The sequence below is a fragment of the Rhineura floridana genome, chromosome 2 (assembly GCF_030035675.1).
Source record: "Rhineura floridana isolate rRhiFlo1 chromosome 2, rRhiFlo1.hap2, whole genome shotgun sequence".
In the NCBI taxonomy this organism is placed as follows: domain Eukaryota; kingdom Metazoa; phylum Chordata; class Lepidosauria; order Squamata; family Rhineuridae; genus Rhineura; species Rhineura floridana.
Genome location: NC_084481.1, coordinates 163,667,939 through 163,690,525, shown reverse-complemented (window position 1 = coordinate 163,690,525; position 22,587 = coordinate 163,667,939).

The window sequence follows — 22,587 nt, the reverse complement described above, 5'->3', positions numbered from 1 at the left end:
GATATGTACCAAACTTTGAAACAGTGCTGCTCAGAAACCTTTTTTTCTTTATAGCTGAGAGCCAAGCATCTTTATGGGATCCTGTTGGCATCCCATAGCTAAGAGTAAGCCATGACATCCAGAATTTGTTTTTTCCCCTCTGCACTATTTTCTTCAGCCCACAGGAAATGAAATGAATGAAGGGAGGAGGAGGAGGAGGAGGAGGAGGAGGACCTCCTGTTGTCTGTTGCATGTGGCCACCCTATTTCTGAAACCAGTGTTCACTTTGAAAGAAATCCTCCATTGGCACCAGTTGACTGGAACAGGGGCAGAAAGGGTTAAAAAACCCTCCACACCTGCTCTGATCCAATTAATTAACATTCCACCACCCTCAGCTAATGCATTTTGCATTTTCAAAAAAACTGTGCTTAGAGGCAAAGACAAATGTAACCTCACGTGAGGTAGGGGTGCATCAGTTCTCTATGTACCCTGAAGTACATGCTGAATTGGGGGTCGTTCTTATGTTTCTAAGTCACTTTCTGCTGTTTACAAGGCATCTCGAGGAGGACTCCCTTGTGGCTTGGCTCTTCAAAAACTGCATGGCTCGAAACAAAAGCAATCTGACTAGAGATAGGCCCAGAGCATGAGGGGGGTGGGATGGAGAGGTGGGAAGATCTTTCATTTTGATAGGTCTAACTTTTAATCGCAGTGAATTATTTTCCCAGGGTACTCCCATCATAGTGATTTGGGGCAGGCATTAAAAATACTTTTAGGTTTTTTGCATAGATTTATGCCTTCTACCATGCAAATTGATGGTGAGATCACCATCGTATCCCCCAAAATGGGAGGGGCAGAGGCCCTCTCCCACCAACAACCCTTGGAGTAACTGGGTCCTTGCTGGTGTGTGATATTCTCCCCACCCTGACATTTTCCCCACCCCTCTTTCCTGGAGATCCTTACACTCCCCCCTTTCCCTATGCAAGTAAATGGAGAGATCAGTCTCAGGGAAAATAGACTGTATCCCCAAGAATCTCTATGTGTGGGGAGGAGAAGCCCCCACCCACTACCCTTAAGGTAACAGGGTTTTTGCTGGGTTGTGTGACATCTTCCCCATTCCAGTCTTTTCTGGGGATCCATGCTCTTTAGCATTCTGCACCCCATGATTCCTGTTGTACCCATCCCCAAAGGGGAAAAGTCTTCCCTTTTAGGAGAACCACTGCAGCTACCATTCTAAAATTGGGCAGGGACTTAGGGTGACCTCATCAGCAAATTGCATCCAGTACTAGCATCACCATCATCATAGTTAAAGACTTTTGTTTTTGCGTTAAAATCAAAATCTGAAGGTACCTGCACAAAAACGCCCTGGCTGTATCTCCTGTGCCTGTAAATTTCATCCACTTCAACCAAAAGGGGGGAAAGTTATAGTTTTTAGATTCACCATTATAGTGAATGGAAACACAAAGTTTCATTTTATACAGCATGCCCTGGAACTCAGAGCACAGAGCAGACCAGAGAGAGTACAGAGTGATTCAGAAACAGATTTTTTTTTTTTTAAATGCAGAGCTATCTGGAGATGCTGCCTGAAATCAATTCAGCTAGTCCTATTTAGAAGAAAATCAGGATAGGACTGAGTTTCAAGCTGCCAATTCATTGACCACTAGGATTCTCATATTAGGAGATTTTACTTATCACCTTAAAAATTCCAAGGCAAAGGTGGTCTGCCTTGTTCCACCAAGAGTCCCTTTGCCCACCCTCCATGCATGACTCAGGCTGCTCTGGTGGGCTCCCTCATCCATTGGTGCATCCTGGTGGACTTATCTGTGAATGACAGCAGCAGCACTCTGAGCAGTGCCAGGCAGCTGGGTCTAAGCACCATTTTAATTTCCCACAATGTAGCCTTGCTGGTGCACTGTGGGATATGCAAGTGGTGGCTTAACTCTGTCAGAACACTGGGCCAGATTTTTTTTAAGAAGGGAGTCCAAGACAGGTGTTAGTGGTAGGCTGGCGCTGGACCCTTCAGCAGCTGCCCAAGGATGCCAGCACTACTACTGTCCTCTCATGGCTTGCTATAGAAAACAGAACTCCATTGGGTTTTTGTAGGTAATGGGCAAATGAAAAGACTAGTGGAAGAATGAAGCAGAAGGCACTGTTGCTGTATCTTCCACAGGTGTCTTGGAGATTTTAAAGCAAGGCTGGGGAACCTTTTTCAGTCCAAGGGCCACATTCCCTCATAAAGACCCTTCCGAGGGCCACATATGAGAGATGTTTGGGTTGCGACAAAAGTGAATGGCACAATGGATGTTGTACAGTAGGCTACATGTCAGTTACACATAAATCACACATTTCTATTCTCCATCCAGGCAAGAAAGAGGCATAATCACACTTCAAGGATGCATCCCAGCCAGGCAGAAGTACTCAAGATGGGGGTGGAGCAAAGGCAATGAAGGGTATGGCCTGGGGAGGAGGCCAGATAAATGCTACGTGCACACCAGTTGCTTCAAAAACAGCAACACTGATTTGGCTGTGGTTTGAAATGTATTTGCCCATGACTTGACACATCTCCCTTCCCCACTGTGGATGTCAAGACCTTCTAGAACTGCCCACAGCAAAGTGACAGGCCAATCATTGTCTATGCCTGAGCCTACAGCGAAGCATTTCCAATGGATTCACCTGGAGTGGCAATAGGGCTGCTGGCCAATCAATTTCAGAAAACAGAGGTGGAGTTGTGCTGAAACCAGTACAAATCTGTATAGGGTTTCACAAAGTCATGATAGCTTGGTTGCACTGCCTCATCTATGTAACTCAATAAGAATGCCCAGGGTATTCTGGAAGAATAATTCATATCAGACTAAATCTGTCTCTAATACATTTTAATCTTGCAGTTCCACCTTAAAAGTATAAAACCTGCATGTGCCTGATAACCATGCCAACACTGATATTTTCCTGGTGGTGTGACTGGAAATAAATACTGTCAAAAAAGCATGTTATAAGTTTTCTTTGAGGCTAATTTTGGTCTTAAAACATGTGCGTTTCCAAATACTGTATTTAGGTATCTTCACTTGTAGTCTGTGGATCCCCTTGCAATATTTTGTTTCTTTTTACAGTGGCTATGAAATACCTCACTTGTGAATCCTGCAAAATAAGAGCTTGATTCTATGCATGTTTACTCAAAAGCAAGTTCCATAGTGTTCAGTGGGGCTTTCTCAAAGGTACTCAGGGCCGGTTCTAAATGGCAGCCAGGTGGGGCACTGGCCTGATGGCCCCTGGAGCTACAGGGGCCCCCTCAGCCACCCCTCCGCTCCTCTTCCATGATCCGTGCCCCCCACGCCCCCCCCACACCCAACACCTACATGTCTGCTGTCTTTTACCATTGCCCTTAACAAAGATGGAGGCCGCGGTTTCCCTAAGGTACTTAAGCTCCTGCTGCCATCTTAGTCGATGGCAGAGATGTGTGTGTGTAGCACGCATGCATGCCATCGACAAAGATGGTGGCGGAGGCATCATCCCCTTAGGGAAACTGTGGCCGCCATCTTCGTTAAGGGCAATGGTAAAAGACAGCAGACAGGTAGGTGGGGGTGGGGGGCACGGACGCACACACACACACTGGGGCCCAGGGCAAGCTGATGCCCAAGAGCCCTGGCATTCCTGGAGCCAGCCCTGCAGGTACATGTGCATAGAGTTGCAGCCTGAAAGTTAATAAGAACATAAGAAGAGCTTGCTGGATCAGGCCAATGGCCCATCCAGGCCAGCATCCTGTTTTCACAATGGCCAACCATAATGGCCATAAGGGAAGCCTGCAATCACAGGACCTGAGTGCAACTGATAAAAAGAAACAGAGAAAAAGATATGACCCTTTGTAATATCTGTTACTTAGGCTATAATCCCGATCATCCTTACTGAGGATGTAAGGCTCAGTGGACACAGTGAGATTTCCTTCCAAATAAACATACATAGGATTGTGTTGTAAGAGCAGCCAAATAATCCATCTTAACCTCCTCCCACCCTTGAAGCCAATCAAATTAAGTTTCTCCCATAGTAAACTTTTCATATACTACAATATGTCCTCTTTCATCAGCTTCTTCTCAAAGTGAAATCTCACCAGGCCCTTTGGCCCTTTTGAAAAATAGGAGCCTTGGCTGCCTAAGAAAAGAATGATCCTGGGCCCTCTCATTCACCTAAGAGCACCTAAAAGAACGTTTGTGCTGCTGCTACTGGGAGCCTTGCTCTTTCTTTGGCCGCATTCCTGCTTTTGTGCCACATTGCTATGGAGAGATGTGTCTGCGGTGGGAGCGGGCCAGCTTCAATAAGCACAAGCAAAAGAAACACATGATTTTCTTTCAATAGTGCTTACTATTCACGCCTCAGCAGGGCAGCCTCTGTCAGATCTGGTGCTTTATCATGCACTGCATTTGCACTGCAGTGGGGGGGGGAAGAAAAAAATCTAGCCCTATAATTTTGCTTGAAAAGAAACAAAAGCTGGAGCCAAGACTTCCCCTGCTTTATTCCTTCACCCCATACTCCGCTTTTAACACAACCGAAAGTTTACAGGGAGGAGTGGCCCATTGCAACTGCAAGCCTTTGCTGTCACTTAAGTCGCTGTTTTGTTCTGTTAAATTGCACAAGTCCTGTGTGGGGCATCCGGCTCATCACTTCTCTCCACTGTGAGAAATGCGAAATGACCATTTGTTTCTAGTTCCAGCTGTCTTTCTTTTAACTAGCTGAGTGTCCCTGGAAGAACCTTGTGGGAATGCTTTCTTCTTTTTAGGCTGCAATCCTGTTGTCTACTGCTCAGAAGTAATTTCCACTTGCTTGATTATGCTCTAGGCCAGTGGCTCCCAATCTTTATGAATACGGGACTCCCTTTGTAAACTCAAAATTTTTTGCCCCCTCAGTTGTAATTTCAGTCTCTGTTAATTGCAAAAAATGGTGTGTGGCAAAATCACATCTCAAATATCCCTTTCCATAAAAAACTCCCTGCAGGCAGAGAGGTGTTGCTTTCTTTTCTTAATGCAAAGGTCTAATCAAAATGGGATCCCACTCCCCCCCAAGAAGATGTAGAGTCCTGTCTCCAAACACCAGCTAGTACAGTGTTGGACTAAGATCCAGGTTCAAATCCCCACCCAGCCATGAAGCCCACTGGGTGACCTTAGGCCAGACACAGTCTCTCAGTCTGACCTATCTCACAGGGTTGGTGTAAGGATAAAACGGAAAGGGGGGGAACCATGTGCATCACCTTGAGCAACTTGAAGGAAAGGTGGGATATAAAGGCAATAATAATTAAATAAATAAATACATTGCAGCTGCAGTATGTGGACCCCAACCTGCTGAACTTTTAAAAAATCGTCATCATCATCAATAAGCGGCAATGTGGTAGTGGTGGGGATGCTAGATTGTGAAGACAAATGGGTGGATAGATTGAAGAGGGGGTTAGTGCTTTTAGGCCTTGGGGTGATCATCAGAACTGATAACTTGGTTAGCATGCACTTGGGGAATGAGAGTGGAGCAGAACACAGATCAGAGCATGCACAAACACACCTGCTCCTCCTGCAAGCATCTGCAGTCATGCATGCATTTGGGCATGTGGGAGGGGGCCCCCTCAACTGCTGCAGCATCTTGGAGAGAGAGGTGGGGGGCAGAATGTAGGTGGAAGAAAGGGGGGACACTGGCATGCACACTTAGCCTCAGAGATGAGGGGCAAGCAAGTCCTGAGTTTCCTCATTGCTCCTTGGCTCTGTCTCTGAAAGCAAGATCTGGGCCTTGCAAATAAGAATATTTTTTTTAAGGAAGTGGCAGCAACGTAGGAATCAAGAAAGGCAAGCAGGCTGGCTGGCTGCCAGGAAGGAAGGGGGAAAGCAGTCTTTCTTTGCAGCATTGCTTCTTTTTGCTTCACGAAAAGACCTTTCCTCTCATTCTGAGTACGGGCATCAGCAGCATCAGCAGTGCTAGGAGACAGGAGTTGGGATAGTAATCCCCTCTTCTTCCTGGTAGCTCCACCCTCAGTCTCCTTTGGCATCTGCCATATGTGGTACAGGCAGACGCCTGCCCTCAGCACGCCTGAAAGATGCTCTGTATTTCAGCAAAGTCCTCCCCTCTCATTTGGAGCAAGGGGGAGGTGTCATCTGTAGCAGCAATGGGGAGCAGCCAGCAGCCAGGCAGTAAAGACTTTTTAAAAATCATTTCTTTATGTGCACGGCCCCCTCTGGATTACTTCGCGGGCCTCCTGGGGGTCATGGCCCCTAGGTTAGGGTTGCCATATTCCAGTTCCACAAATCTGGGCTGGGTAATTTGCATATTGTGCAAATTATTTGCATATTAATATTTGGATTGTCCAGTTGTTTTGTTTTTGTGCCTAGGAATTACCACCAAAAACTGGGGAAAGATGTGAGAAATCTTTTTTTTAAAAAAGCAATATTTTTAGCCTTAAATGCCTAGACTCTAGTTTCCAACACTATGGAATATTTATTGATTGATTAAGAGGATTTATATCCTGCCCTTTTGCTGTTAAAAACAGAGCTCAGCACAGCTTACAAATATAATAAAAACAATAAAAATACACAATCAATATAAAAACATAAAAAAACACAAAATAGCAACAAACATAAAATAAGTCAGGGCAGCAGTACGGTTAAACATTACATATAAGATATATTTCAGAAATGTGGTAGGCAGAGAAAAACAAGAAGCCAAAATGTTAGGAAAAGGAGTCTTTCACACCACATGCTCAGTTCTAAATACTGTTGCAGCAAGTTTTACAAGTTCCTCCAGTATTCCACTGGTGCAGGCACTCAGACATTCAAAGTATCTGTAAGTTCCTTAGGTTTTATAAAAGCAGAGCTTTGCTTAACTCAAAATTTCTTCTCCCTTTGATCAACCACATCTACACAGGTTCCACCTCCCTACTCAAAATGAAACTGGGCCTGGAAGTGTGCAACAACCCCACACATACCTTGCTAATTAGATTACCAATGCCAGGATGTCTCTCTTATCGACTACTCTCCTGCCCTCCCCCCCCCCCCGGGCATCATAAAAGACCCAGTCCTGGGCTCAGAAAGAAAATAAATATCTGGTCCTCTTCAAAGTACTCATAAGCCTCTTGTTTTAATTAAAATAATAATTATAAATTCTTGCTCTTATCACTAATGGGAGTTAATTATCTTGCATATGCTGCTGTTGCTTCTATGGCTGTAACGGAGTGAGGTTAAAGATAAGTGAAATGCAAATAGGGAAAAAACAACACAAAAGGCAGTAACACTTTCCTAAATGTAATACCATACCAACCACAACAAGATTCCTATGAGTAAGGCAAAAAACTGAGCATTCCACAACCAGTCAGGATTCATAACCAAAAACCCAAACTAAAAAAATCCTAGCAGCCAGTCAGCCAAGGTCACAGAAATCCCCATGCAGCACAACCTGAACCTGGGAACTGCAGTTAATGCAGAATGCTGCAGCACAATTGCTGACATGAGTGAGCTCCTATCAGCACATAATACCTCTGCTCTGAAATCTGCATTGGTTGCTGATTTACTACCAGGCCAAGTTCAAGCTGTGCTTTCCATGTTATGGGTGCCACATAGTACTTGTTCTGCTCTTGTAAGAAATCAGTCCTGTAAAGTGGCAGCACCTCCGCTTTGGAACTCCTTGCCTATTGACATTAGGCAGACGCCTCTTTTCAGCACCTGCTAAAATCAGTTTTCTTGAGGCAAGCCTGTCCAGGCATGTGGAAGCTATTGTGTTTTTAAATCTGTTTTTAACTCATTGTTGGTTTTATTATTTTGGATGTTTTTAAGTATCTGTCCTTAACGCTTTTGCCAATAATTTTATTGTTTTAATTCTTTCTGTAAACCACTTTGAGATTTTTTACAATAAAGCGGTATATAAATGTTGTAAATAAAAATACATAAATAAATGTTGGAGTCACTGTGGCCCTTGAGTCTCTTCCCACTTTTAGGAACCAAGGAATCTGCCTTATACTGATTCAGGCCATTTCGTACCATGATTTCTTAAATGCAATACCATACCAACCACAACAAGATTCCTATGAGTAAGGCAGAAAACTAAGCATCTCACAACCAGTCAGGATTCCTAACCAAAAACCAAAAATATGATAAATGAAGAAATATTTATATAAGCATGACTATCAAATATATTTATTATTTACACAAACTGTAAAGATATTTTTAGTGCAATCCTAGGTTTATTTATTCAGAAGCAAGTCCCAGTGTATTCAGTGGGGCTTACTCAAACAGGGACAGAAATGCAACCTCAAGTGATAAGCAACTTCATTCACACAACCCAAAATTCCGAATCATGCCACTTTACGCTGTTTTGCAACTGTTTATACTTGTTTTTATGGTTATTGGATTTTAAATGGCTTTATTTCTTGTTGTGAGCTGCCTTGGTTTCCAACCCTACCTCACAGGGTTGTTGGAAAGACTCCATACATGCACACGCACACACTGCAGATGTATAAATACATACAGCCCATATAATAGTTTATTGTCAAACCAGTTGGTCATAGCAGAAAAATCAGTATTAGTTTTTTAAAAAAAATCAGTATTAGTTTCCTACAGAATAAAAACTGTAATACCTAAGTAAGCCCTGCCTACTTGCTTTAAAATAGGACTGGAGGAAAGAGACAGAAAGAGTTAGAACACAAACATAATTCTTTTTTACATTCACTCCAAAGTCCCATTGATTTTCAGCACATTCATAACCATGTCTACTCAAAAGTAAGTCCTATTGAATTCAATGGGATTTACTCTGGGCATATGGGATTAGCATTGCTTGTACAAAAGCAAGTATTGGGAAGGTTTTCAAAACACTGCCCAGGATCTGATTCCTGCACACAAGAGGGGAAAAAACTGAAATGTGTATACTTACCCAATTTATGAGATTTTCAGATAAACAGAGGGGGAAACCACCATTTTCTGGCATTGCAATGAGGTTTTCTAGACACTGCCTCAGGTCAACCAACACAACCTTGGCTTCACTGATTGGCTGCAATCCTGAACGGGCAGGGTTAAAGCTATGAAGTGCTATACAGTACTGTTTAAAGAAAGATTTAACAGTAGGGGGGCGGCTGACGTTTTTATGTATATCTCGAGAACCGGACCACCTAGAATCTTAATTTTTTTTTTAATTAAAGCTGAGAATCTGGGCCACCTAAAGGGCTAAATGGGCGCTGGGTGGCATGCAAAGAATCTGGGTGAAACCCGGCTAACCAGGCAATATGGCAACCCAACCCTAGGTTGGGAACCATTGCTCTAGGCAGAACACCAGAAACACCCATTTTCAATGGGGAGGGCCACCTTGTGCAACCCTTCAAGGGTTCTTGAGGGTTCTCCTCACTCACAGGCATCTCAAAACCATGTTGCACTCCAAAAGGGCCCTGCCTTGCACACCAGTTTCTCTTCAAGGAATAGCCTTTGCTTTACCCTTCAGCTGTCAGCCATACTTTATGAAATTACATCAGTGAAAATTACTATAATTATTTAATGATGAAAAAATTATTACAGGAAAAGAAACTATGAACATTTATTATTTATTTCACTTATCAATTGCCTTATACAATAAAAAGTCTAAAATAGAACACATAAAAACAATTTAGACAGAGCAATTTTAAACAATGACAATGCAAAATACATTAAATGCCGATCCAGCATATTACCAAGGACCAAGTCCTACCCATCCCACTAAAATATGAACACCACCATAGGAAGCAACATTAATTAACCAACGGCCTGGGTAAACGGAAAGATCATAGCTTGGCCCTTAAAAACTGACAGAGATGGCACCAGGCACATCTCCCTAGGGAGGGCATTTCACAGATGGGGGGCACCACTGGAAAGGCCTGTTCTCATGTGGCCACCCTCTGTTCTTCCCTCAAGTGGGGCACACAGAGAAAGCCCTCTGATAAAGACTGCAGGGTCCATGGTGGTTCAAATAAACCAAATACTATAGCAAAATAACAACAAAAAACAAAAAAGTACATTCATAATAATGGACTAGTTCCTCCTTGTTTGCCCCCTTGCTTGTCCCTGATCCCCCTAGTTTGTTGGGCCTGGGCTGGTGGCACTTAAGGGGCAACAGTTCTTCTAAGGTGAATGCAATGTCACCTCTGAGAGGACCTACTTTCACCAGCTGATGCGTCCTCCACTGGAAGGGTAGCAGGTGAGTCAACAGGCACAGTTTTTAACTGATGAACCTCATTATGTAATAATCCAGTTTCAGTTCTGTCACCTGCAAAGCCTCTTTCTTTGGCCTTCCATTGTCAGGCCTCCCTGCGTCTTGTCCAGAGCTTGGAAAAGTTACTTTTTTGAACTACAACTCCCATCAGCCCAATCCAGTGGCCATGCTGGCTGGGGCTGATGGGAGTTGTAGTTCAAAAAAGTAACTTTTCCAAGCTCTGGTCTTGTCTATGCATTCAATTAATTCTTCGTCACACCTTGCATGCTCTTCATCCTGTGCTTGTCTCAATAAATCCATAGTGCCACCCACAAGCCCCACACCCATGGCCTTTGGGCTACGGCCTTGGTGCCTGGGGGCTTTGGGAAACAGCAGATGTCACAGTGCCCTAGCACTCTGTTTTGGCAAACAATAAAACAAAAATGTTTAATAGAGGAAATGGAAGAACTTATGTGGATTTTGGAGCCACAGATATGGGTCTGAACTGGCGGTGACCGACCAGGAGAGAGACCTCGGGGTTGTAGTGGACAGCACGATGAAAATGTCGACCCAGTGTGTGGCAGCTGTGAAAAAGGCAAATTCCATGCTAGGGATAATTAGGAAAGGTATTGAAAATAAAACAGCCGATATCATAATGCCGTTGTATAAATCTATGGTGCGGCCGCATTTGGAATACTGTGTACAGTTCTGGTCGCCTCATCTCAAAAAGGATATTATAGAGTTGGAAAAGGTTCAGAAGAGGGCAACCAGAATGATCAAGGGGATGGAGTGACTCCCTTACGAGGAAAGGTTGCAGCATTTGGGGCTTTTTAGTTTAGAGAAAAGGCGGGTCAGAGGAGACATGATAGAAGTGTATAAAATTATGCATGGCATTGAGAAAGTGGATAGAGAAAAGTTCTTCTCCCTCTCTCATAATACTAGAACTCGTGGACATTCAAAGAAGCTGAATGTTGGAAGATTCAGGACAGACAAAAGGAAGTACTTCTTTACTCAGCGCATAGTTAAACTATGGAATTTGCTCCCACAAGATGCAGTAATGGCCACCAGCTTGGATGGCTTTAAAAGAAGATTAGACAAATTCATGGAGGACAGGGCTATCAATGGCTACTAGCCGTGATGGCTGTGCTGTGCCACCCTAGTCAGAGGCAGCATGCTTCTGAAAACCAGTTGCCGGAAGCCTCAGGAGGGGAGAGTGTTCTTGCACTCGGGTCCTGCTTGCGGACTTCCCCCAGGCACCTGGTTGGCCACTGTGAGAACAGGATGCTGGACTAGATGGGCCACTGGCCTGATCCAGCAGCCTCTTCTTATGTTCTTATGTTCTTATGAATCCTGCCTCTGACCTAGGAGCAATGAAATGCATGTTAACAAAGCCATGCCCCCCTATACTTCAAACAACTGATGATCTGCTATATTTAGCTGCATATCCGTGTGCTTACTGGATGTTTCTGGGAATCTTCCTAAAAGATAACTAAGAGGCAAAAGGGGACCTACCTCACAAGGAAAGGATGATTAATGTTGGGGATAAAGCAGGGCGGCCAGACTCTAGATGTGCTTGAGATTGTTCTCCTAGTATATGACTACTTGCAGTGCAGTCCTATGCATGTTTACTCAGATGCAAGTCCTATTAGGAATGGTGGCAAAGAGGCAGGGTACTATTGGGGGTTAGAGTGGTGGACTAGGACTTGGGAGGCCCAGGTTCAAATAGGAATGAGCAAGTTGGTCAATTTTGGTTTCTCTCAGTGTCTCCTTTTTCCACTCTAAAGTTCAGTTCTCCACATTTCCATATCAGTTTGCAAATTGAAAAACAAAAGACATCATGAAAATTCAGCAGGATTTTAGGTTGAATTTCTCCTAATGTACAATTTGGCTGATATGCACATTTTAACACATTTTCCCCTTACATAATGCATTTTGTATGCTATTTGCATTAATATATGCATTTTTATAGACTTCAGTATATGCATTTTTGTACACTATTTGGCTGGAGAACTGCATTGCAAAATTTGGAGAACTGCAAATTTTGAAGGATGACTGTGTTCCAGTTGGGAAGTGCAAACTAGTTAGGTTTGCCTCTAAATGCAAACTTAACTGAATCTCCCTCGCTCCCATCCCTAGGTTCAAACCCTACACAGCCATAAAGCTCACTGCGTAACCTTTGACCACACATTTGCTTTCAGACCAACATGCTATGAGAATAAAATAGGAAAACCACACATCCTGCCTTGCACTCTTGGAGGAAAGGCCAGCTGCAAATGAAATTAATAGTTTATTTAAATTTAGGGGTCTTACTCTTAGGTAAGTGTCTGCAGGTTCGCAGGTCTAAATCTTGCACCTGAAGTCTGAGGGCACGTGATACAGCACCTTGTTGAAGCTAAGCAGGTTCAGCTCTGGTCAGTGCTTGGATGGGAGACCACCAAGGAATCCTATGTATGGCACCTTGAGATCCATGATGGAGTAAGGAAAGATACAAATGATGTATTTCTCTGATGGACAAAGGAGATATACAAATGTGCATAATTGCAAGGAGGACAAGAGAGCATATGAAGAGCCTGCTAGTTCAGGCCAGTGGCCCATCTAGTCCAGCATCCTGTTCTCACATTGTTCTCAGAGTGGACGAGGACTCCTGGCCTCCTTGAAAGGTTGGTCAGATTAAAACACAATGACTATATTCTTAACTTAGAGTGCTGTGTTTGGGATTTAGAAATGGTATTTATATTTTATTTAGCTGATGACATTTGCTGTATATTCCTCTACTCAACTGTTTCACCTTCTTTACAGTCCTAACCATGTCTACTCAGAAATAAATCCTGTTGAATCCAATGGGGCTTACTCCCAGGTAAATTGGTTTAGGATTGCAGCCTAAGTGAGTGTCTTTCTTTGTTTACTGTAATAGGACAAGAAATGTATTGCTTTTCTGTGGGGCACTGAGTCCATTAGTAAACTCTAGTTTCTTTCTTACAGTTGTCACACCTTTGTTTTCACTGTTTCACATAGGGTTGCCAGGTCTCTGTTTTTTGCCCAGAGACTCCAGATTTTTGGGTTCCTCTCTGTGTGAGTCACCCCAATCTCCGGACTCTAAGCTTTAATTTTAAAAAAAGTTTCTAGGTGGTCTGGTTCAAGACATATACACCAAAATGTCAGCCCCCCCCAGCAACTTCTGTTAAATAAGCTCATAGCTGGCTGCTCTAATGCCACCCTTTCATGTTTGTAGTAAATAAGTGAAAGGGTTGTGATTGACAAGGGATTTGTTGACCTCCAGGCAGTCGCTAGAACCCATTGCAAGGGCAGAAAATGATTGTCTTTTCTTGATTCTCAGAAAATCTCATAAATTGTTTGCAGGTCAGGAGATGTAAAACAAAAAATCACAGCAGGATCTTGGTAGGCAATTGTTTACTGTAAACAATTTCAGTTATGGTTATAAAGGTGTACATGCAGTTTTTAAAATTACTTGCAAAATAGCATATTATACATTTTATCTTTCAAATAATTTTTGAACAGAAAGTTAAAAGAATTGAACACACAACGTTTGATTACAATGTGTTATACTTTTCTAATTATGAGGAGTCAAACAAGTTTAAATTCTTCTGGCTGTTGAAGAGGGTAGTTTATTTGTCTAATTCATAGCCTGTTTTGAAAACCTTCCCAATATGAACCTTTAATCCAATACTCACTTTTCTGGGAGTAAAGCTGCAATGCTAATCCCACATACCCAGAGTAAACCCCATTGAATTCAATAGGACTTACTTTTGAGCAGACATGGTTAGGCTTGTGCTGTAAATCAATGGGACATTTGAGTGAACATAGCAAAGGATTGTGTTTGTGTTGTAAATCTTCCTCCCTCCAATCCTATTTTTAAAGCAATTAGGCAGGGCTTATCTAGGTATAATGATTTGAAAAGAATGCTGATGAAAGTTAAAGAGGAAAGCACAAAAGCAGGACTACAGCTGAACGTCAAAAAGACTAAAGTAATGACAACAGAAGATTTATGTAAGTTTAAAGTTGACAATGAGGACATTGAACTTGTCAAGGATTATCAATACCTCAGCACAGTCATTAACCAAAATGGAGACAATAGTCAAGAAATCAGAAGAAGGCTAGGACTGGGGACGGCAGCTATGAGGGAACTAGAAAAGGTCCTAAAATGCAAAGATGTATCACTGAACAGCAAAATCAGGATCATTCAGACCATGGTATTCCTGATCTCTATGTATGGATGCGAAAGTTGGACAGTGAAAAAAGCGGATAAGAGAAAAATCAACTCGTTTGAAATGTGGTGTTGGAGGAGAGCTTTGCGCATACCATGGACTGCGAAAAAGACCAATAATTGGGTGTTAGAACAAATTAAACCAGAACTGTCACTAGAAGCTAAAATGATGAAACTGAGATTATCATACTTTGGAGACATCATGAGAAGACCTAATTCACTTGAAAAGACAATAATGCTGGAAAAAACAGAAGGGAGTAGAAAAAGAGGAAGGCCAAAGAAGAGATGGATTGATTCCATAAAGGAAACCACAGATCTGAACTTACAAAAACAGGATGGTTCACAACAGATGCTCTTGAGGTCACTGATTCATAGGGTCACCATAAGCCATAATTGACTTAAAGGCATGTAACAACAACAAAGCTCCTTAACTGTTTTAGAAGGCTCTTTTTTTGTGTGTACTTAGCAAAACAAACTATGATATCTCATGGTCCCAATGCTCTGTGAGCTCTTTCAAAATCTTCCTCAACAAGCGGGAATTCTGGTAACAGTGAGTTCACGAGGAAGTTGAACTCTTCAAGAGTTGACAAGGATTGATTTAATATTGTCTTTTTCAATATCTTCATCCAGTCCACAAAATATCAGATTTGTTCTTCTATTACAATTTTCCAAGTCCTCCAGCTTAATTTTAGTCTCTTTTCTTAGCCTTTTTGAGCATTTTAATATCTTTTCCCTGTTCTCCTATCTTTCCCCCCATCTTTGCTACATTGGATTCTGTTTTTTTCCATTCTGACTGTTATGTCTCCCAGCTTTTCATCCAAAGTTAGTAGCCCAACTTTCCATAAGGTTGTTTTTAAATGCTTGGAGTAGCGTTTGTATTTCTGCTCTAGCTGCTACCACTGCAGCTTCTTATATCGCTGCCATACCTTCAGGCTGCATATTACTTCCAAGCATGTGGAGAGGTGGCACCATATTTAACAGTTATTTCTTTATTTCCTCAGATACAGGCCTTGAGCTAATGCTTCTCTCCGCAGGTCAAAAGTAGTAAGTTAAATCCAAATGTTTACTTCTGGCTGCTCGAACTATCATCCCCTATCGGGGTTGCACAGAATGTTGGTAAAATTTAGCATCTTTCACTCAGACATCAGGCATAAATGCATACCAGGCAGAGGAGCTCCCGGACTATACCGCCATTTTACAGGTGTCTGCCCCCGCTGAAGTTTTATTTTACTATTATAGGTTTGTTTCACTTGATATTTTACTTGCCATTGGTCTTGAAAAATATATTTTGATAGGGCAGGCAAAATCAATATTTAAAATAAATAAATTCAAGCACTGCTATAAAAAAATCCTTTTGTTGCAAATGAGTCTTTTTCAATGAATACAAATTACAGTCTGCCTCAGTTTTCCATACAAGAGCAAACAAAAATAAAATAAATAGGTCACCACCTAACTACCTCAGAAGGTGTTGTGTGAGGGAGAATGCACTAAAGACTATAAATGGACCTGGAAAATATAGGACTACTAGATCAACAATAAGCAGTATCTTTCCCCTCTGATGCCACCTTGAATCAGTGACCTATCACTGCAGGCAAAAAGATAACAGTTGTAAAGCACTTTGCACACTAAGAGAGCACCAGCCTGCCCTGAACCCACAGCACTGCATGTCCCAACACCCCCTTCCAATATAGGTGATGCAGGGCTTAAATAGGCCCACCTGCCCCACCTACCTCCCATATCAGTGTGTATCACCCAAGATGGCGGCAGGGGTGTGAACCCCTTAGGGACACCAGTGCACAGGGCATGCACCCTGATGAGCTCAAAGGACAGGTAAGTGAGACTTATTTAAGCCCACACCACCTGTATTGGGGGTGTATATGCCTGGGAGCTTCCACTTTGCAATCTGTGGCAGTGACCCAACAGTGCCGTGGATCACTGAGCGGGAGCTCCACCCTCCCACCCAAAGGAGGAACCCCTCAGGTGCCCCTCTGGGCCATAGGAATCCTCAGCCAGGGCCCAACCTAGCCGCTCACTGATGCCGGGCCTAAGAGCAGCATTGGTGATATTGTCTGTGATGTCTTGGCTTGTTGAATTAGATGGCCTTGTAGGGAGGATTCAGTTGGAAACACTAGCTGTTGCTATGGAAACACACTCTTGTACTACAGTGAGCTGGTTTATGACTCACCATTACCATAGGTAATAACCATCCTAAGGAATAATTTGAGTTGGGGGAGGGAGCTGATCACATATATGTGGTTTTATAGGGGCTGCTGTGGTGAATTTGGAGGCAGCATACCCCTGTTTACCAAATACTGGGGACAGTCACAACCACTATGTTTTCCCTGTGAAGTTCGCAGAGGCATTTGGCTACCTACCTTCGGGGAGTGTCAGATCTAGCCCTGACCTGTTGCCAGGCACTGAGTCCTCAGAGAACAAACCAGACCCTCCACACGTCAAGGATCTTGAGAAGCAGGCAAGCGTGTCCTGGAACCAATGCTGAGGATCCCTTTCAGGGGCCTTCCAGTGGGAGACCTGTTGAAGAAGTCTCGGACTTCTCAGAGGAAGAGGTGAAGCCACCCCTCAGTCCTCGAGAACACCAGCACCAGAAGGTCCAAGTCCAGGCCCAGACCAAAGAGTGATGAGATAGCATGCAGCTATGGACCCAGAGTCATTGCATGGCTCACAAGGGATCTACTATGAACAAGCAACCCCTGAAACTCATTTGCTAGTAGCAGTTGTGGTTAGGGTGTTGGCTAAAAAGCCAGAGCATGTAAGATGTTCTCCCGAAGCTTCCTAGTTGCTGGAAACAACACAGGTTTCTGAAATCTTCTTCCTGACTCTAATTCCCCCGCTTTGCTATGTTGTACCTTGCATAATCGTCCTCTGAGATTGATCTTGAACTGTTGCCTGACCTTGCTTCTGGATCACGTTTGGACCTGGGCTGACTCTCTGTGCTTGCTTGACTTTGATTTGTTTGGACTGTGCTGCCCATGTTGGCAAATATTTTGGTGAGAACTTTATATCTCCAGGGGCTGAGACCTGGAGCATGACATAGAGTGAAGGGCAAGATGGAATTTTGAAGATTTTGAAATTAATAAATACTCTGAAGTAAGACCTATTGAGTTCCATGGAACTTACTCATAGGTAAGTGTGTATAGGATTGCAGCCTTAATGTGTCACACTAGCTCCATACAAGTGACTCCATATATACCTCATGTTAGAAGACCATTTTGCACTAGTGTCTCTAGGGAAGGGATAGGAAACCATTTTTAGTAAGGGTCACATTCCCTTCTGAACAGCTTTCCAGGGATCACATGCCAATGGTGAGTTGGGGGCAGAATTTTGTATAGTATAGTAGACTAGTTTCTACAGCACACATGCCCCTCTCTTTCCTGCCTCCAGGAAACTAATATGCATTATTAGAATTCAGGGATATATTCCAGATTTTGCATGATGGTTCCTTAGATCAAGGAAGAGGTTTCTGTCTATGTTTTGATTCAGTTGGATGCCATTTTGAATCAAGAGCTGCACTTATTTTAAACAAATTCAGCAGGACTGTATATTATAGTTTATCTAACAGTATTAGAATGAAAATACACTATTTTTTAAATTAAAAAACTAAAAATAAACAAATTATAAATCACAGTATTTTTTGGTTTCTTAGAATTCCCAAGCAAACCCAGGTACTGTCTGCTAGTTTGCTATATATTTTGGAAATTTGTCAGCTATGTATTTGGACATCTCTTAACATATAGTAACCAAGTTTTGCCTGGTAATTCCGGAGATCCAGGTGCAGGTTTTCTCCTATGTTTGGGCACAATTGGATGCCATCTTGAATCAAGGTGCCAGACTAAAACTGCAGTGATTTTATGCTTTATGCTGAACAAACCATTGGTAACGGCACAGAACCAATTCAGATAGTATTTTGACAACCCTAAATCAAGTGGAAACTGGTCCATTAGAACAAATGGGGCACTGCTATCAGCCAGCCCCCACTTGCCTGTCTTCTACTTACAACCAGTCCAGGGAGTGGCACTGACTATCAGCTTCCTCTCTGGTAGGGAGGAGCCTAGGAATAAAACCAGAATTAGTTGGCTCTGGCTCTGGCTCTGGCTTTTATTGGCTCTGGCTCCATGTACTGCTGAGCTCCCTGCCTTCTGCCTCATCAGTCCCAATGGGCATCAGCTATCACTGCCTACCTCCAATTACTTCTTATGCAACTGGTGCTGCCATTAGAGCTGGATTGGAACCATGTCCCTTTGACTGATAAAGCATTCATGGATGTGCTGTTATGAAAAGTTTTCTTCTAAAAAAAATGTCATTGGAGTCAAAGTCATTCTCTCTATTCACTGTCACTGTATCTGATGTTCAGGCTGTCAGTGACATTACTGATGTTACCAGAATGTTACCACCCATGCACAAGAGGGGTTTTTTGGGAAGCTTGAGATAATCATTGTTGGGAGTAAAGCACCAATGCCTGTAAAAGGTAACCTAAAATAGTTTGGGGCAATAGAAAGGCAGCCTATTCTTTCCTCTCTGATTCCTTCTGTAGTAACTATTTGTTTGCTTTTCCTCGGTCTTTACTTCCTTCCTCTTCCTTTCTAGTCAGTCAGAGATAATGCCTGTGAATGTCAGCCACATGGCTCCAGAAGGGTCACATGTATGTCTGTAGTCAGAATGTTATTTCCCAGTAATAATAAACCTTAAGTTTCTTTCTTCTTACTAGAATATTTATTTCAGCACTCGTCTGCAATATATACCAAACTCCAAAAATAGTTTGCAGAAGTATAAAAAATACTTAGGGGGGAAAAGCAGAGGGAGAACTGTCCAAAACAGTCTGAGGATGGAATTTTGGCCATGGAATGCTAACTAACTTTTGGGGGGTGGGAGAGACAGGAAACGAGAAGGTGTAATCCTGAACAGCAGAACTCCACACTGCAACATTTTATTGCAGAGCCCAGTTGCATTGTAGTATCCCCCCCCCAAAATACATTACATTGTGCTAGACTAGACCCTTAATATGAAAATCTCAGGCCCTTCTCAAAGTCCTTGGGAATCTGCTTCAAATACCACACATGGATAACCATGTAGAAACATTACCATGTGCCTCATCTTCAAGGGAAGAGGAGAGAAATGTGTTAGCATGAGGTAGTGTTGCTTATAACATAATGTGCATTTCAGGGATGTCATGTCCATTTCCCCTCAGTAGTTGTTTACTTGTAGTGCCCTATTTTCCAACGCATTCCAACTCCAGCGAGTATCAAGTCATAGCAGAAAGTGCTACATGTTTCAGTGGACACCAGTTTATAGTTCAAGCCACGCATCATTTATCTCTATTGTGATATTTATTTCATGGTTCTTTACCCTTGAAGAGTTTTTGTGCTGGGCTGCTTTTCTAGAATAACAAAACGATCTTTAGCAGTGCTGAATAATTCATGGCTTTGCTTGAATTTATGGCAAGGCCAAAGAATGTTCCACAGGTCTGGAGTGTTGCAGTGATGCAAGAGCCCTCTGGGGTTAGAGCTATACTAGTAAATCATTCCTGTTAATATCCCCATGATATCCTATTATAGATCTTCCCACAGAAGATCCTGTCTTTATTGTTAATTTGCTTGATGATTGCCACCTGGAGTTTTATTTCAATGACAACCAATAAGAGACAAGTCTCTCTCATGCTGGGATGAAAAGGAGGTCTTTTTAGAAACCATTTGCTGTAAGCTGACAGTTTTGTCAGATAAGTATAAAGGGGTCCCTAATAGTACTCTTCAGACTTAAGAGAGATTTTTTTGAAGTTGAAAAAAGAGTTGCCTGCAGAAAAGAAAAATCTTCTTTTACGACAGGGCCACTTTAGGTTTTCAGATTATCCCTGTGTTGTGTTTGATTCCTTTGAACTCCTGGTTTTAGTCTTTAGACATTCCCTAGACCACCAAAAAATAAAAAAGTTGGCCTAAACGAATCCTGCACAACTTGCCTCACCACCAAGCTGAATGCAGCCTGCCACCAGCCATGCATGCTGTCTCTCACCAGGGGTGTTTAGGACAACACCACCTTCCTGTTTTCACTACTTGTCTTAGACTGCGAACATAACATATGTGTTGAGATAAGAACATAAGAAGAGCCTGCTGGAGCAAGCCAATGGCCCATCTAGTCCAGCATCCTGTACTCAAAGTGGCCAACCAGATGCCCATGGGAACCCTGCAAGCAGGACTCGAGTGCAAGAGCATTCTCCCCTCGTGCGGCTTCTGGCAACTGGTTTTTGGAAGCATAGTGCCGGTGGCAGAGCACAGCCACCATGGCTAGTAGCCACATCCCCCATGAATTTGTCTAATCATCTGTTAAAGCCATTCAATTTGGTGTCCGTCACTGCCTCTTGTGGAAACAAATTCCATAGTTTAACTATGCATATGGTGCTTAACTATGTCAAGTACTATACAGGGCCTGAGCCAGCTCTACCATTAGGCAATGCAAGACGGGAGTCTTGCAGTATTGTTAAATGCTAGCAAATGGTCAATCCATAGAATCATAGAACAGTAGAGTTGGATGGAGCCTATAAGGCCATCGAGTCCAACCCCCTGCTCAATGCAGGAATCCAAGTTAAAGCATACCCCACAAGTGGCTGTCCAGCTACCTCTTGAATGTCTCCGATGTTGGAGAGCCCACCACCTCCCTAGGTAATTGGTTCCATTGTTATACTGCTCTACTAGTTACGAGGTTTTTCTCGATGTTCAGCCGAAATCTGACTTCCTATAACGAGCCTATTATTCCATGTCCTGCACTCTGGCATGATTAAGAAAAGATCCTGGCCCTCCTCTGTGTGTGACAACCTTTCAAGTACTTGAAGACTGCTATCACATCCTCCCTCAATCTTCTTGTCTTAAGGCTAACCATGCCTGCAGTTTGAGAAGGAACCACTGATAAACTCTCTTTGAGTACGATTCTGTAGCCAACTGTAGATCCACCTGATAGTTGTTCCATCCAGCCGATATTTAGCTCGCTTGCTAACCAGAATATCATGAGGCACTTTGCTGAAGTCAAGATATATGACATACACAGCATTCCCATGGTCTACCAGAGAGGTTACCCTATCAAAAAATGAAACAAAATATATAATATAATTACTTCATTATATTTATTTCACAGTGGAAGGTACCACTTGGCTTTTGGGCGTTGTCTTCATGTGCAGCCCTGGTTCATGACATTTGTTTGTTTTCATTTATATACTTATATATTTGTCAGACCGTATCACCCTATATGAGCCTGCCCAGGCCCTGAGATCTTCAGGAGAGGCCCTTCTCTCAGTCCCAACACCCTCGCAAGTGTGACTGGTGGGGACACGAGATAGGGCCTTCTCGGTGGCTGCTCCTAGGTTCTGGAACTCCCTTCCTAGGGAGGCATGAATGGCCCCCTCGCCAGCCTTCTGTCGGCAAGTAAATACTTTTTTATTCCAACAGGCTTTTGGGATAGAAGGTGTTTAGGATTGGGCTTTACAAGGCTTGTTTTATTGTTTTATATTATTATTTGTATTATTTTAAATTGTTTTTAGATTTTTAAGTGCCTTTCACGGTTTTAAGGTTGTGCATAGTTTAATTGTATGCTTTTCTATGTTTTTAACTACATGTAGTTCTATTTGTAAGGCGCCCTGAGTTCCAGTTTGGAAAAAGGGCGGGGTAAAAATAAAGTTTCAATTCAATTCAGTTTATATACTGCTTCATATTTCAACAGAACTCTAAGCTGTTTACGTACCCCAACAAAAGGAATCAATATAAGAATTATTTATTATTATTTATTTATTGAATTTTTATACCGCCCCACTAGCATAGCTCTCTGGGCGGTGTACAACAATAAGAAAAGCAATACAAAATCCATATTCAAAATGAAACACTAATAACAGTAATCATTCCACATTTTAAGTAGCGTGCTTACATAGATCATCACCAAAGAAAAGAAATGTGCTTTCATATAAAACTTGCATATGGCAATGTAAGGGTACGCCAGTGCCAGTATACGGATATGATTTATGCTAATATACAAACAGAAGTTAGCTAATTTTGTCGGCACCTAAACCCATGTCCTTCCCTGAGTAGAGCACCACTTGCAGATGTTTCTAGCATGCTGGTTTTTATAAAATCCTATACATGTATCTTATGTATGTATTGTTGCCCTGGGCTCCTTTGGGAGGAAGTGTGGGATACAAATAAAGGAAAAAACGTATACCA